General features: G+C 42.9%; 1 protein-coding gene across 5 annotated transcripts in view; it reads left to right on the top strand.

Annotated features, from left to right (window-relative positions):
• CACNA1H (calcium voltage-gated channel subunit alpha1 H) overlaps positions 1–12,728 on the top strand; it is a 590,082-nt gene that overhangs the window by 41,932 nt on the left and 535,422 nt on the right. For all 5 annotated transcript variants that reach the window (XM_044981153.1, XM_044981154.1, XM_044981155.1 and 2 more), the window contains exon 2: positions 1,406–1,497. The gene's annotated coding sequence lies outside the window, so the exon portion shown is untranslated. The remainder of the gene's footprint in view (positions 1–1,405; positions 1,498–12,728) is intronic.

Below are 12,728 nucleotides of genomic sequence, written 5' to 3'. Positions count from 1 at the left end.
GGGCGGGAGCAGCGCTCAACATTTTCACTGAAGGGATTTTGACTCTGGAATTCAGCATCCCGCTTGGGGCGGCACATGGAGTACAGACACCATGCCCAGCTAGCACAGGAATAGGGTGACCAGATGTCCCAATTTTATAGGGACAGTCCTGATTTTTGGGCCTCTTTCTTATATAGGCTCCTATTACCCCCGCCACCCCGTCCCAATTTTTCACACTTGCGGTCTGATCATCCTACACAGGTATAGCTGGTAGATGGTGGGCTGTGCTTTGGCGAATGGAGACACACCAAAAAATCCTACGGTATCTGTCCCACCCAGCTCTCTACATGCCCAAGCAGTGCCTCCCCCATCCACACGGATACTTTTAGCAGTGTAGCGTCCCCCTGCCTCCTCCCTCAGAGCCTTTCCCCACTCCAAGGAGAGGTTCTGGTAGAGGAGAGAGCCTCCAGCAAGGAAGAGGCAGTGGGGAAAGACTTTCCCTGCGGCTTCCCCCTGCCTGAGCCTTTCACTGCCGCACATGGCTACGCAGCGCAGTGAGTGTGGACACAGCCTGCCTTTCACTGCAGTGTGTAGCTACGTGTACCCGACATGCTGCCGCAAGGGTAGTCAAGACCTTAGTCAGGCAGAGGCCCAGATGTACTGGCTTCTGGGCACACTGTCGGGTGGTTTAAAACGTTCTTTCTTTATGTAGCAAGGTGTGCTGGGCGGGGCCGCCGAGAGCGGGTTCGGGCCCCAGTGAAAAAATTTTTTCAGGCCCCCCAGCAAGGGCGGACCAGCTAAACAGGGCCAATGAAGCCAGGCCCAGGGCCCCCTTCCGGACCACCGGGCCCCAGTAATTTTTACAGGCTTCCGTCACCTCTCGTCGGCCCTGGTGCTGGGTCCTTTAAGGCAGGCTTTCAGTGCAGCACAGGTCTGTTCAAGAAACAAGGCATTCTGGGGGTTGTAGTTGCAAGAGGGATCCTGGAAAATGTATATGCTACTGCAGGCAGTGCTGGGAAAAGGGGCTAGGTTATAAATAACCTCCTTATCTTTTTTATGAGGGAGAGACCTGAAGGGAACAGGAGGTTCTGTTGGGTCTATCCAGGCAAAGAGCCCGGGCTTTGAAGGAGACATGGGGACAAGTGAGACTTGTCATAGGTCTGTGTGAAGAGAGACAGAGACCTGGAGGGAGCAGCTTGTTGGTCCCTCTTATGGTTTCTATCTTTTGTGGAAAAATGTTAAAGATTTTTTTTTCTCCCCCACAGGACAGTGAGGAAACACCCATGCAAAATATTCCGTGACTAACTTGCAAATACTTTGCATCTAATTGTAATTTTCAGTTTTCAAAAAATTGTGTGGGGACTTAGCGTTGGTGAAGGCATCGGCTTGAGAGCCCCAGTGAATGAGATCTTCTCTTTATCTACAGGGCAGCAGCAGGCCAAGCTTCCCCAGTGCAGTCCCCTACCAACATGCTTCAATCCTGATCTGAGGGAGGATCCCCATCGAGAGGGAACAAAGGTAATTCCCTCTGCATGGCCCTTGCAGTTTCTGCTGAGCTAATTAGTGCAAAGGGGCGGGAGGGGGTGAGTTTGTAATGAGGGAGCTGGAACTGAGACCCACAAAACTCATCTTGTATGGGGGCCACCAAATATCTGTTAGATGTGAACGACCTTCAATCTGTGCTGAGTTGGGCTGCTTTCAAACTCGGGACCTGATAGAAGGCTAAGGCTCTGTAACTTATTAGCAATGTCCTGAGGCATCCAAGCCTCCAATGAGTGCTAATTTAGGAAGGAATTCCATCGATTGATATTGCATAACCTCCCCTCTCCATGTTTTAAAGAAAAACTGAGGTTGCAAAGTCAAGCACTTGAAGGATACGAAATTCCAGAATTAATGCTAGCCATGCAACCTAAATTCTGCCAGCTTGTGCGTGTACGTTCTGATACAGTCTTTAATTACATGATGGCATATCATTATTCTATTCATAAATTATCAGTCTGGTTTGAACACAGGACTTTTAGAGCCACAGTACAGACCTCTTCCACTGGAGCTAGAGGACTAACTGCCAGCAGAAGTAGGCTGTTGTCCTATATGTGATCACACATTTTGCCAGTGAGTGACTGCTACAAAGCAGTCAAATGCTGGTTACTGGGATTCCTGGGTTCTCTTCCTGGCCTGGGCATAGGAGGGTGACCTAGTGGTTACAGTCAGGCTAGCCAAGCCCATAGATTTGGCAGTTTCTTTCGGAAAAGTCGAGTGGGCGAGACTTGGATCTGCCATATCAGAGATGTGCTCTATTTCCAGCTTTGGCAAAAGTTACTTTAATCTGTCAAATGGGAGGACTGATACTTGCAGAGAGGGGGAGAATCACTGAAGGCTTATTCCATAATAAGCGTTGTGAAATTAACAGCAGTTAGTGGAAGAAGAAGAAGAGAGGAAACTTGAATTCATAGACTCCTAGCTCACTGTGCTGTCCCCTAGGTATTTTGTGGGGGAGTTTTATTTTTACTCTGTCTCTCTGTGCATTTGTTCCATTTAGACTGCTGGGAATTTAGGATTTTGTCTGTCCCAGAATGCAGTCTCCAGAGGGCACTAGCAAAGGACTACATTGGCCTGCATGAAGTACCTCGGAGAAAGGGGGGACGTGGTTCTGGCCTGCAGCGGGGTGTCAGTAACTCAAGGGGAGGCTTGAGGCTGGAGCGGCAGTTCTTTCTTTGATTTGTTTCTGTTAAGCTTTCGAAAGGACCCTAGGAGACAGAGCAGGAAATGAATAGACCAGTCCAATCTGGTGACCCAGGAAAGATTTTGTTTGGACCTTCATTACCCTGGAAGGGTTGAGCTCAAATTTAGCTGAAGGGTCAAACTAAACTACCCAACAAGCGAGAGGAAAATTACTTGCTAGAAAGGAAACTGAGGCAGTGGTACACATGATACCAGAAAAGCGAGAGACCTTACGCCACCTGGATGTTAATATGTTTTCACAAAGATCATCAAGTGCCTACTGCAGTGTACAAGAATAGGGTAGTATCCCTTTAAATAGTTAGTGAGCCCTCTGGTGAAGCTCACCGTGTTCTATGTAGAGAAGCAGCCAGTAGCCAGCCGAAGCCACAGTGTGTCTATAGCTAGGCCTTAAATGCTTGTACAGTAGATAAATATCTGTATTAACTAGGAATCAGCTGTGCTCATGTGATTTCTTCACATTGTTTTGTTTCATGAAGAACAAAAGACACAACACCTGGAATTCTAGACTGGTGATTTTAAGTTGCCACTAGAGCAGGGGTCGGCAACCTTTCAGAAGTGGCGTGCGGCGACTTCATTTATTCACTCTAATTTAAGGTTTCGTGTGCCAGTAATACATTTTAACATTTTTAGAAGGTCTCTTTCTACAAGTCTATAATATAGAACTAAACTATTGTTGTAGGTAAAGTAAATAAGGTTTTTAAAATGTTTAAGAAGCTTCATTTAAAATTAAATTAAAATGCAGAGCCCCCCCGGGCCAGTGGCCAGGACCCGGGCAGTGTGAGTGCCACTGAAAATCAGCTCGCATGCCAGCTTTGGCACGTGTGCCAGAGGTTGCCTACCCCTGCACTAGAGTGTTTTTGCTGGGGAAGGCATAGGCGAGAAGTGAAAAACTGCTGAGACACTGAGCAGTCCTGACTGAGGTGAAAGAAAAGCCTTTTCACGCTTTATGCATTTGGGAAGTTGTTGGAGGCTGTTAATCCGACAGTTAACTTTGCCCCTCCAAAGCAGTCAAGGTCATTGAGATTTATGGTAATCTGCTGACTAAGGGATGGTGGTGCCCCAGAAAGCTGCCTCCAGGCATCTTTAGCTGACACATCCAATTATTCCCATGAAATGGCACTTTTCCTTTCAAATTTTACAGAAGTCTGACACATGCACAGGATGAGAGAGGGCAGAAACGAAGACTAAAATGTGTCTCTGACTACTTCTTTCGTAGTCTGGCACTCCTGTCCCAGCTACAGTAAGTGAGGTCGACACCTGTCCCATTTTTAATAGGTCAAGTGAGCGTTGTAAGCTCCATTTTGCTTCCCGGAACACAGAGAGCTCATTTTGAGCAGCACTGGTATTATCTCTTTCTTTCTCTTTTTTTTTTTTCCCCCTGGGATAAAGGGGATCTTCTCTCTGGCAAAGCGGTACCAGCTCTGCAGGGTTGCAAAGCCCAGCACATGTGCCCTTCCTGTTGGCCTCAAAGAACTGAGCCAATCATGGCTGTAATAACCAGTCGCTTCTCATTGAAAATGACACCGGGGGGTGGAGGGGAAATTATACAATGGATGAAGATCTATGGTATCTATGTGTCAAGTATCAGAGGGGTAGCCGTGTTAGTCTGGATCTGTAAAAAGCGACAAAGAGTCCTGTGGCACCTTATAGACTAACAGAAATATTGGAGTATAAGCTTTCATGGGTGAATACCCACTTCATCAGACGCAATCTATGTGTGAAACCTGTGGTATTGCTTTGCCATTGCAATCATGCTGTGAAATCTATATTGCGAGGCTGAAACCTGTTCTTATACCTTCCTTTTTGCTCTGAATAGCGTATGGTCTTGAGCAGTGGCTCTCAAACTTTTTTTACTGGTGACCCCTTTCACATAGCAAGTCTCTGAGTGTGACCTCCCCTTATAAATTAAAAACACTTTTTAAAATATATTTAACACCATTATAATTGCTAGAGGCAAAGCAGGTTTTGGGGTGGAGGTTGACAGCTTGCAACCCCCCATGTAATAACCTTGCGACCTCCTGAGGGGTCCCGACCCCCAGTTTGAGAACCCCTGGTCTTGAGGAAAGGGTCATTGAGGACCCTGTCACTATGATACCTGATTCTGCTCTAGCCTTCTGAATCTGCACTACAGAAACATGGGATAATCGGTCACTTATATGTATTCTTTGCTTCATTTGAAAATGAAGTAGCCTGTCGCATTATTTTTGAGTGTCTTTGCTTTGTAATTTAGGTCTCAGCATCAAATCCCTTGAATCTGTAGCCACTGGGAAGACTGATGTGTAGGAGGCAGATTCATGCATTTTAGGGGCACATTTTACCTCATGCTGTTAGCTAAAGGCATTGTCAAAGAATGCCATGTTTAATTAATATTATATGCAAAGGTTACTGGAGAGGACAGTGTGAGTTTTGCTTATTAAAGAAGATTAATGTATCAAAGCAGGTATATTTTAATTAAAGGAAAGAATGTGTCCCTATGTTTCAAACCAGCATCTCCCATCAGCAGAAGGAAGTGGTTTCATTTGTATATTTTCCGTGGATTTTGACACACTGGGGCTCTTCGTTTTCCTCTAGAGAGAGCAGTAGTTTGTCAGACCTATTTCTCTATGCTTCTGCCTCAGTTCTCAGCCCTAACATGGACTGTGCATATTTGCAGTGTCAGTTTACTTGTTAAAGTCCTGAAGGGCTGGTTGTGTTTTACAGTCCATGAGAAATGGCTAATGCTTTACTTCCGGATACTCTTATCCTAGAAATGTGGGGCGGGAAAGGACCTCAGGAAGTCATCAAGTCCAGCCCCCTGTGCTGAGGCTCAACCAGATGACCTAGACCATCCCTGTTTGTCCAACCTGTTCTTAAAAACGTCCAGTGTTGGAGATTCCACAATCTCCCTTGGGAAACCTATCCCAGCACTTAACTACCCTGAGAGTTGGAAAGTTTTTCCTATTATCTAACCTAAATTTCCCTTGCTGCAGATTAAGCCCGTGATTCCTTGTCCTACTTCCAGTGGACATGTAGAACAATTGATCACCATCCTCTTTATAACGTAAACATAACTGAAGACTGTGTTCAGGTCCCTCCTTAGTCTTCTTTTTTTTCCTCAAGACTAAACATGCCCAGTTTCTGTAACCTTTCCTCAGAGATCAGGGTTTCTAAACCTTTAATCATTTTTGTTGCTCTTTTCTGCACTCTCTCCAGTTTGTCCACATCTTTCCTAAATTGTGGTGCCCAGAATTGGACAGAGTGTTCCAGCTGAGGCCATACCAGTGCTGAGGAGAGCAGGACAATTACCTCCCCTGTCTTACATACGATACTCTTGTTAATACAACCCAGAATGATATTTGCCTTTTTCACAACTTTATCATATTGTTGACACATACTCAATTTGTGACCCACTATAACCCCCGATCCTTTTCAGTGCTTCAGTATGTCTCTTGGGGACTGCAGCAATTACTGACATAATAGAGAAGCAGAGTTGAAGATGAACAGGCATCTACAAGGAGATATTTGAACTACATGGGCCTGATGCGAAGTACGTTGCTGAAATCTATTGATTGGTTTCAGGGGGCTTTGGAGGAATTCCACTAATAAGACAGGTCTTAAGACTTAGCCAGATAATTGGTTGCTTTGATCCTCCATCATTTGGGGTCTTTGTAGTAACTGCAGAAACTCCTGGCTTGGGGAGAGACAGGGGATAAGGCCATAGGATTCTCCATGGCTCAGACCATCTGTTCTTTTCACCCCATGAAGGTCTGAATGTTGAGCCTGGAGGGCCTAAATCCCTGGCCTCACAAAGCTCCCCATCACTCAAACCAAGTACTCTGATGACTGGGAAGAGGATTAGGTTCTACAAACACCACTGAACATGGGTCATATGATTGTTTAGTTGTTTGCCATCAACATGATTCTAGATGCCCAGTTGTATTGGCAAATTAGGAGCCAGGTTTGTCGTTAACATGTGCTCTCTCTGCTAGCTGGCTCTGCAGCAGTAGAAGTAAAATATTTTCAACTCATGGCCTTGTGCATAAAAAGTGACTTTAGACTTTTTGATTTCTCATTGCCTGAGTGGGGGGTTGACATAGAAATATTTAGGAACTAAGTAGATTACTGGGAGAGGATAACAGTTATAACATGTTGTACGTTACATTTTTGGGCCTCCATGTAACTGTTTCTTACTGAAATGACTTCTCCTTTGTAATAGCAGGTGTTGTTGCATCTCACAATGGCAAGGTGCCTTTTGCAGGGAGGTGAAGCAGTGGTATAAACAGGAGAAAATCAAGAGAAAGAGATCATGGGTCAATAATCCACTAGCAGGTTCACCTTCATTATTTCCCTCTTCAAACACAACATTAATCATTTTTGAAAGGAGAAAATGAGTTCTAATTATGCTGCATTCTAACATATAATATTTTCATGTCCTACCTACACCTTGATAATACTTCTTTGCTAGCCCACATAAAGGTGCTCTGGCAATCTCCACTTGATACCGTAATATTATTGCAAAACTTCTTGATAGGACCTGGGATTTCCTACCCATTGACTAACCCAATTGAAAAGGAGTCAAAACAGTTAGAATTAGAGGAGTGCACCAAACTTTGCCATCACGTGGTAATAAACAAGTCCATACATTAGCTGTTGCAAATCAAAACTCACTTTAATTGCGAGAGGATGTCTTTTTCTGCAGTGCAGTGAAACTGATGGAAACAACAATTGAACAGATGAATTCTGATGGAGGGAATTGATAGTAAAAATGTCCATTAGTTTTATTTAAACCCACAACTTTAAAAATTTGTCATAACTACCATAAATATGCTATTAATATTTCATTATTATTAATCTAGGTAATTTTCTCATCCTCCAATGTGAATCTATTCATTCAGTGTAAATAAATTAAACTTAGAAATGATTGAGTTTTCTAATTGAGTTTATTCTTGTAAATTAATCAGATTCTAGCAAATCTATGCAAAAATCATCTTTAAGCAGATCATTAATACCACAATATCAGTTCATGAGCTATTCACTAATTAAAACCATAGAGCTAAATTCATAATAGCACTTACCATAATAAATAATTCAACTCTACTTTGTACTTAAGGCCCTGAGTGGGCCATTGATATGGGGGTGAATTTCACACTAAGGCCCTGAACCTGCAGTGAACTCCATGTTTCCCCAAATGATTCCATTTGAACTACAGCATATATTTTAGAAAAACATCCCAATCTTCATTTAAAAATCGCCAGTGATGGCGAATCCACCACAACCCTTGGTAAATTGTTCCAGTGGTTAATTACGCTTTTTTCCCAGTCTGAATTTGTTTAGCTTCAACTTCCAGCCATTGGATCATGTTATACCTCTGTCTGCTAGAGTGAAGGGCCCATTATCAACTATTTGTTCCCCATATAGGTAGTTTAGACTGTGATCGTCACCTCTTAACCTTTTTGTTAAGCTGGATCGATAGAGCAATTTGTTTTCCAATCCTTTAATCATTTTCATGGCTCTTCTCTGAACTCTCTCCAATTTATCAACATTCTTCGTTAACTGTGGACATCAGAACTGGACAAAGTATTCCTGCACCAGTGCCAAATGTAGAGGTAAAATAACTTCTCTATTTCTACTTGATATTCTTCTGTCTGTGCATCCAAGGATCACGTTAGCCCTTTTGGCAACAACATAGCACTGGGTGCTCGTGTTTAGCTGATTATCCACCACAATCGCCAAATCTTTTTCAGAGTCACTGCTTCCCAGGAAAGAATTCTCCATATTGTAAGAATGGTCAACATTCTTTGTTCCTAGATGTATAAATCTGCAGCTTCAATTTGAAATGCTAGAAGAGAGGGAAGGGTCTCAAGGTTGCTTCCCATAAACTATATTTCTCTTGTGCTCCTGGTCTGGCGTTTAACCTTTGACCTTTTGTATTTGGGATTAATCATGTTGCCTATGGCTTTTTGAGTTTCTCTTTGTATGGCTCCAGCTCTGTTTGTTAGATCAAGCCAGATGAGGCTGCTGAGACTGACAGTCGTATTGTCAGCTTTTGATCTGGCAAGTTTCTCTGAAACCTCCTTTAGATTTTTCATATTCCTGGTCACAGGCCGCATCTTTTTGCATAATCTTCATTAGTCCCAACCTCTTTAAGGAGCATCAATGTGGGCTGGACGAATTCTGTACCGGCTACCAGTTCTGAGCATAAATGATAGCACATTGAAGTCCAGGGAGCTCGTGGACACATCCAGTCATTTAAAGAGGTAAATGTTCTTTTGTGCCTGCAGTGATTATAAAGGCCATGTTTAAAAACCTGTGGCCCTCAGTTTGCTCCCTTAAGGGCACATTATTGCAGGCAGGGCATGCCCCAAAGAACTTGCAATCTACGGCTTGTTGAGCCCTTTCTATGGTGGGGTGAGTTTCAACCTTTTAGAACTTCTCCTTGTCCAAATGGAAATTCAACACAATTCGTCAATGGAAACCTCAAAGGAAACCTGCAACACCTTCAAAAGACGAGCCTGGGAGCTTAAATTCATAATTTTGCTAGACACTAACTATCATGGGCTGAATAAAGACACTGGATTTATGGCTTAATTACATCAATCTATAATCCACTAAACATGCCCCAAGTTTTATTTTTTTTTCCTCCTTGCCCCCTCCCGCCCCCTGTCTCCTTTGGCTGGAGAGTCTTAACTGGTCCCTTGAGAGATATTTTAACTCCTCATGCTAAGCTGTCTGTTGGGCCTTGTATTTAGCTGTGATACTCGGAGTACATTTCCCAGACCTGAAAAAGAGCTCTGTGTGGCTCAAAAGTATGCCTCTCTCCAGCAGAAGTTGGTCCAATAACAGATATTACCCTCACCCACCTGTCTAATTAAAAAGTAATTAATTTTACTGGAATTAAAACGAAGGCCTTTTTTCTCCTGACTATGATAGTTCTGGAATAAGGACACCCATATGTCTCTTCTTACCATTATGCTAAATGTTAAACCTTTTTTCCTATCAGTGCTCTCCAGTCTTAATTAAAAGATTTTCAAAGAAAGAGGTGGTTTGGGGTGCCCAGTATGCTGTAAAAGAGACTGTTATATGTGACAACCTAAAAAACAAACAGCCATACAGGAAATGTTATTAAAGTCCACTTCTGTCCTTCCTGTTAACCATTTAAGCTACATGTGGATGTCTGATGTTTACCCACAAATACACAAGTGGAACTTTCATATCTATCCAATAGGTGGCATGAGAATCAACTTCTTATACCAAAATGAACATCTTAAACAATTCATAATTTGGGAATGGGGTTGAGAAAGGGGAATTGTTGCACTTTTTATTTCCTCCAATGTGCAAAATTAAAATTCAGCATCTGGTCCAAAACCGAACCCCAAAGATAACCCTACTTTAGGACCTCAGGCAGACCCCAGACCTAACTCTTACCAGCCCCAACCCTAATCATAGCCTGGTCAAACCAACCAGCCACAAAAATTTAACACGGAGAAACCTCCTGGCCTTAGTGCTCACTGGTCAGATACTGGCCCCAACTCCTAGCCCAATAAGACTGCCCACAACCACAGTAACCCTACCTTCAAGCCTCCTGCTGGGTCTTCTAATTCTAACCCAAGCCTGGAGCAACTACCTTGGCCCAAAACCAATCCAATCTCAGTGTTCATTTCAGGGTAACTGCATCTTTGTTCCCCCTCTGTGATCCAACAAGAGCACCCATTAGATGTCACCAATCTTGGGCAGAGACCTGCGTCTTGCTCTCTCAACAGGGTTTTTTTTAAGGCTGCTGCACTGCTCCATGATTTACACTGTGATATCCCCAGCAAGTCAGACTGCCTAAAAGGCCAGCATCTACACTTTGCTTTCTCTGAGGTCTGTGACTAGTGTATTGCCAGCCGTCATAAGTCGCTACACAGCTCCTTCTAAGCAAGCACATTTGTTCTTAAGGGAAAAGCATTTACTGAGAAAACATATTAAAGCAATAAAAGAACCTACACACTTGGTAAAAAGATTACCAGAGGTTACCCCACCTCCAACCTAACTCTCTGGTGGGTTTTAGTCCTTCAACACCCACAACTGGGTTTTCCCCTGTGGTTTCAAATTTATCTTAAAACCAGAATCCCAAGTGGGCAGATCTGCTTCTTTGCACAGCTTGGGTCTTTGATATTGGCCTTCTCTCCCAGGTAATCATGACTCTTCCTCAGGGCATAGCTTCCAGAGAGTGGGTTTTTGCATAATCAGAGTTGGGGAATTTGCATTAATCACTTTCTAGGGATTCCCCAGTAAATGCACTTCAGACTTATTGTTTCAAAAGCCCATACTTGTCTGGCATATTTTCACTATAGTCTTTTGAGTTCCCAGGTCTCACCTCTGTCACATCGCCCCCTCCCACTCCCCACCCCCAGAGGTTACATACGATTTCCAGCCCACAATAATACACACAAATAATGCAATAAGGTCTTTCAAGGATATTGCAGGAAATTGCCAGACCTGTCGCAATAACATCTTAGTCTGATACTATCTTCTTTTATTCTGTTTGTTTTCTTCTTAACACAATATAGTCCTGATTTTGTATTTGGTTCTTATGTGCTACTGGACTACCTGTGCTAATACACTACTGGGAATCAACAGGTAAAAGGCTCCATCTACTCCTCCCCTTAGATGTTTTTCAGATTGGAAACAATATATATTAATATTGATCATTTTCATGACATAGTAACTCTCTGCTGTGTGGAACATTGTAGACATTTTCTGGGTAGCAAAGCATCCCAGTTTGCTGGTCCAATTTTAAACCCGGTGCATTGAGTGGCGCAGACCAATCCAGCTCCTTTGGTGTTGGGTCCTCAGAACCCAGTTTTAGTTGGAGCCATCCAATATGATAGCCCAGCATAGACAAATTGACTGACCTAGGAAGCATGTTTACAGCCCCGTATTATGTATCATACTTAAATTCAGCTTCAGTTAATATCAGGAACATAAAAAGAATGGAAATTCATTCCCAAAAAGCTTTTTTAAAATCTTGAGGGTTTCTGATAAGTTTCTTGAGATTCAAGCTGGAAAAATGCCATTGATTAAATCTTTAAATCAAAATGTATATCAAAATTAAAGCCCACTATTTAAGGCTCCGTCATCAATTAGTCTTTGAGAGAGATTGAACTAAGACCAAGAGATTGATTGTGGACTTTCTTTTTCATGTGTTACCAGTTGATAACATCTATACATGAACAGTTTTATAAACCTTTGCAAACTAAGGCCAATTTAAGCAATGTATTATGCATTTCTCCATTAGGATCTTGCTGCATGAATTATCTCACTGAGCGTAATGGGAATGCTTGCAGAATAAGGTACTAAACCAGTGTTAGTAAGCGTGGCAAAATATGGTTCTTATTTGCATCAGTGCAGCTATTCACTTGAGCATGACTATCTGGATTTTGGATGGATGGATAGATAGATGCATCCCCATATACATATGCATGGGGATGCATCTATCACTGCAATGTTGTCAGGCCTGGAGCAGGATGTAGCAATTACAGCAATATTATAGGAGGAAATGAAGATTATTTTGTCCAGTTGAATGATAGCAAGGAAGCATTTAGGGTTAGATAGGGCAGATGTTACTCATGTTGTTGATTGTATTATTCATTATCCTAGAACCTGGGAGCCCCAAGCATGGATCAGAACCCCATTGTGCAAGATGCTGTACAAATACAAATAGCTTACAGTCTGTTTGTATTACTGTAGTACGTAGGGGCCACCGGCCATCATGCTGGGAACTGTATAAACATATAACACAGACAGTTCCCTTCCCTGAAGAGTTTACAATCTACACACATGCTCATTTGAGTAGTCCCATTTACTTCACTAGCCATGGGCTAGTGCTTGCCAGTGTGAGTAAGGATTACTCAGTCAGGCCCTTAGATATTAATCCAAACTGGAATTCAGTGAAGAAAGTGGGGCTGATATTAGAGATGGCTAGAAAATGGATTGAAATTATTTGTGGAATCTTTTTTTTTTGTTTTTTTTTTGCGGCTGCCAAA

This window comes from Mauremys mutica, chromosome 11 (genome assembly GCF_020497125.1).
Source record: "Mauremys mutica isolate MM-2020 ecotype Southern chromosome 11, ASM2049712v1, whole genome shotgun sequence".
NCBI lineage: Eukaryota > Metazoa > Chordata > Testudines > Geoemydidae > Mauremys > Mauremys mutica.
The sequence above is the reverse complement of the archived record's forward strand: the minus strand, read 5'-3'. Positions and strand labels throughout refer to the sequence as shown.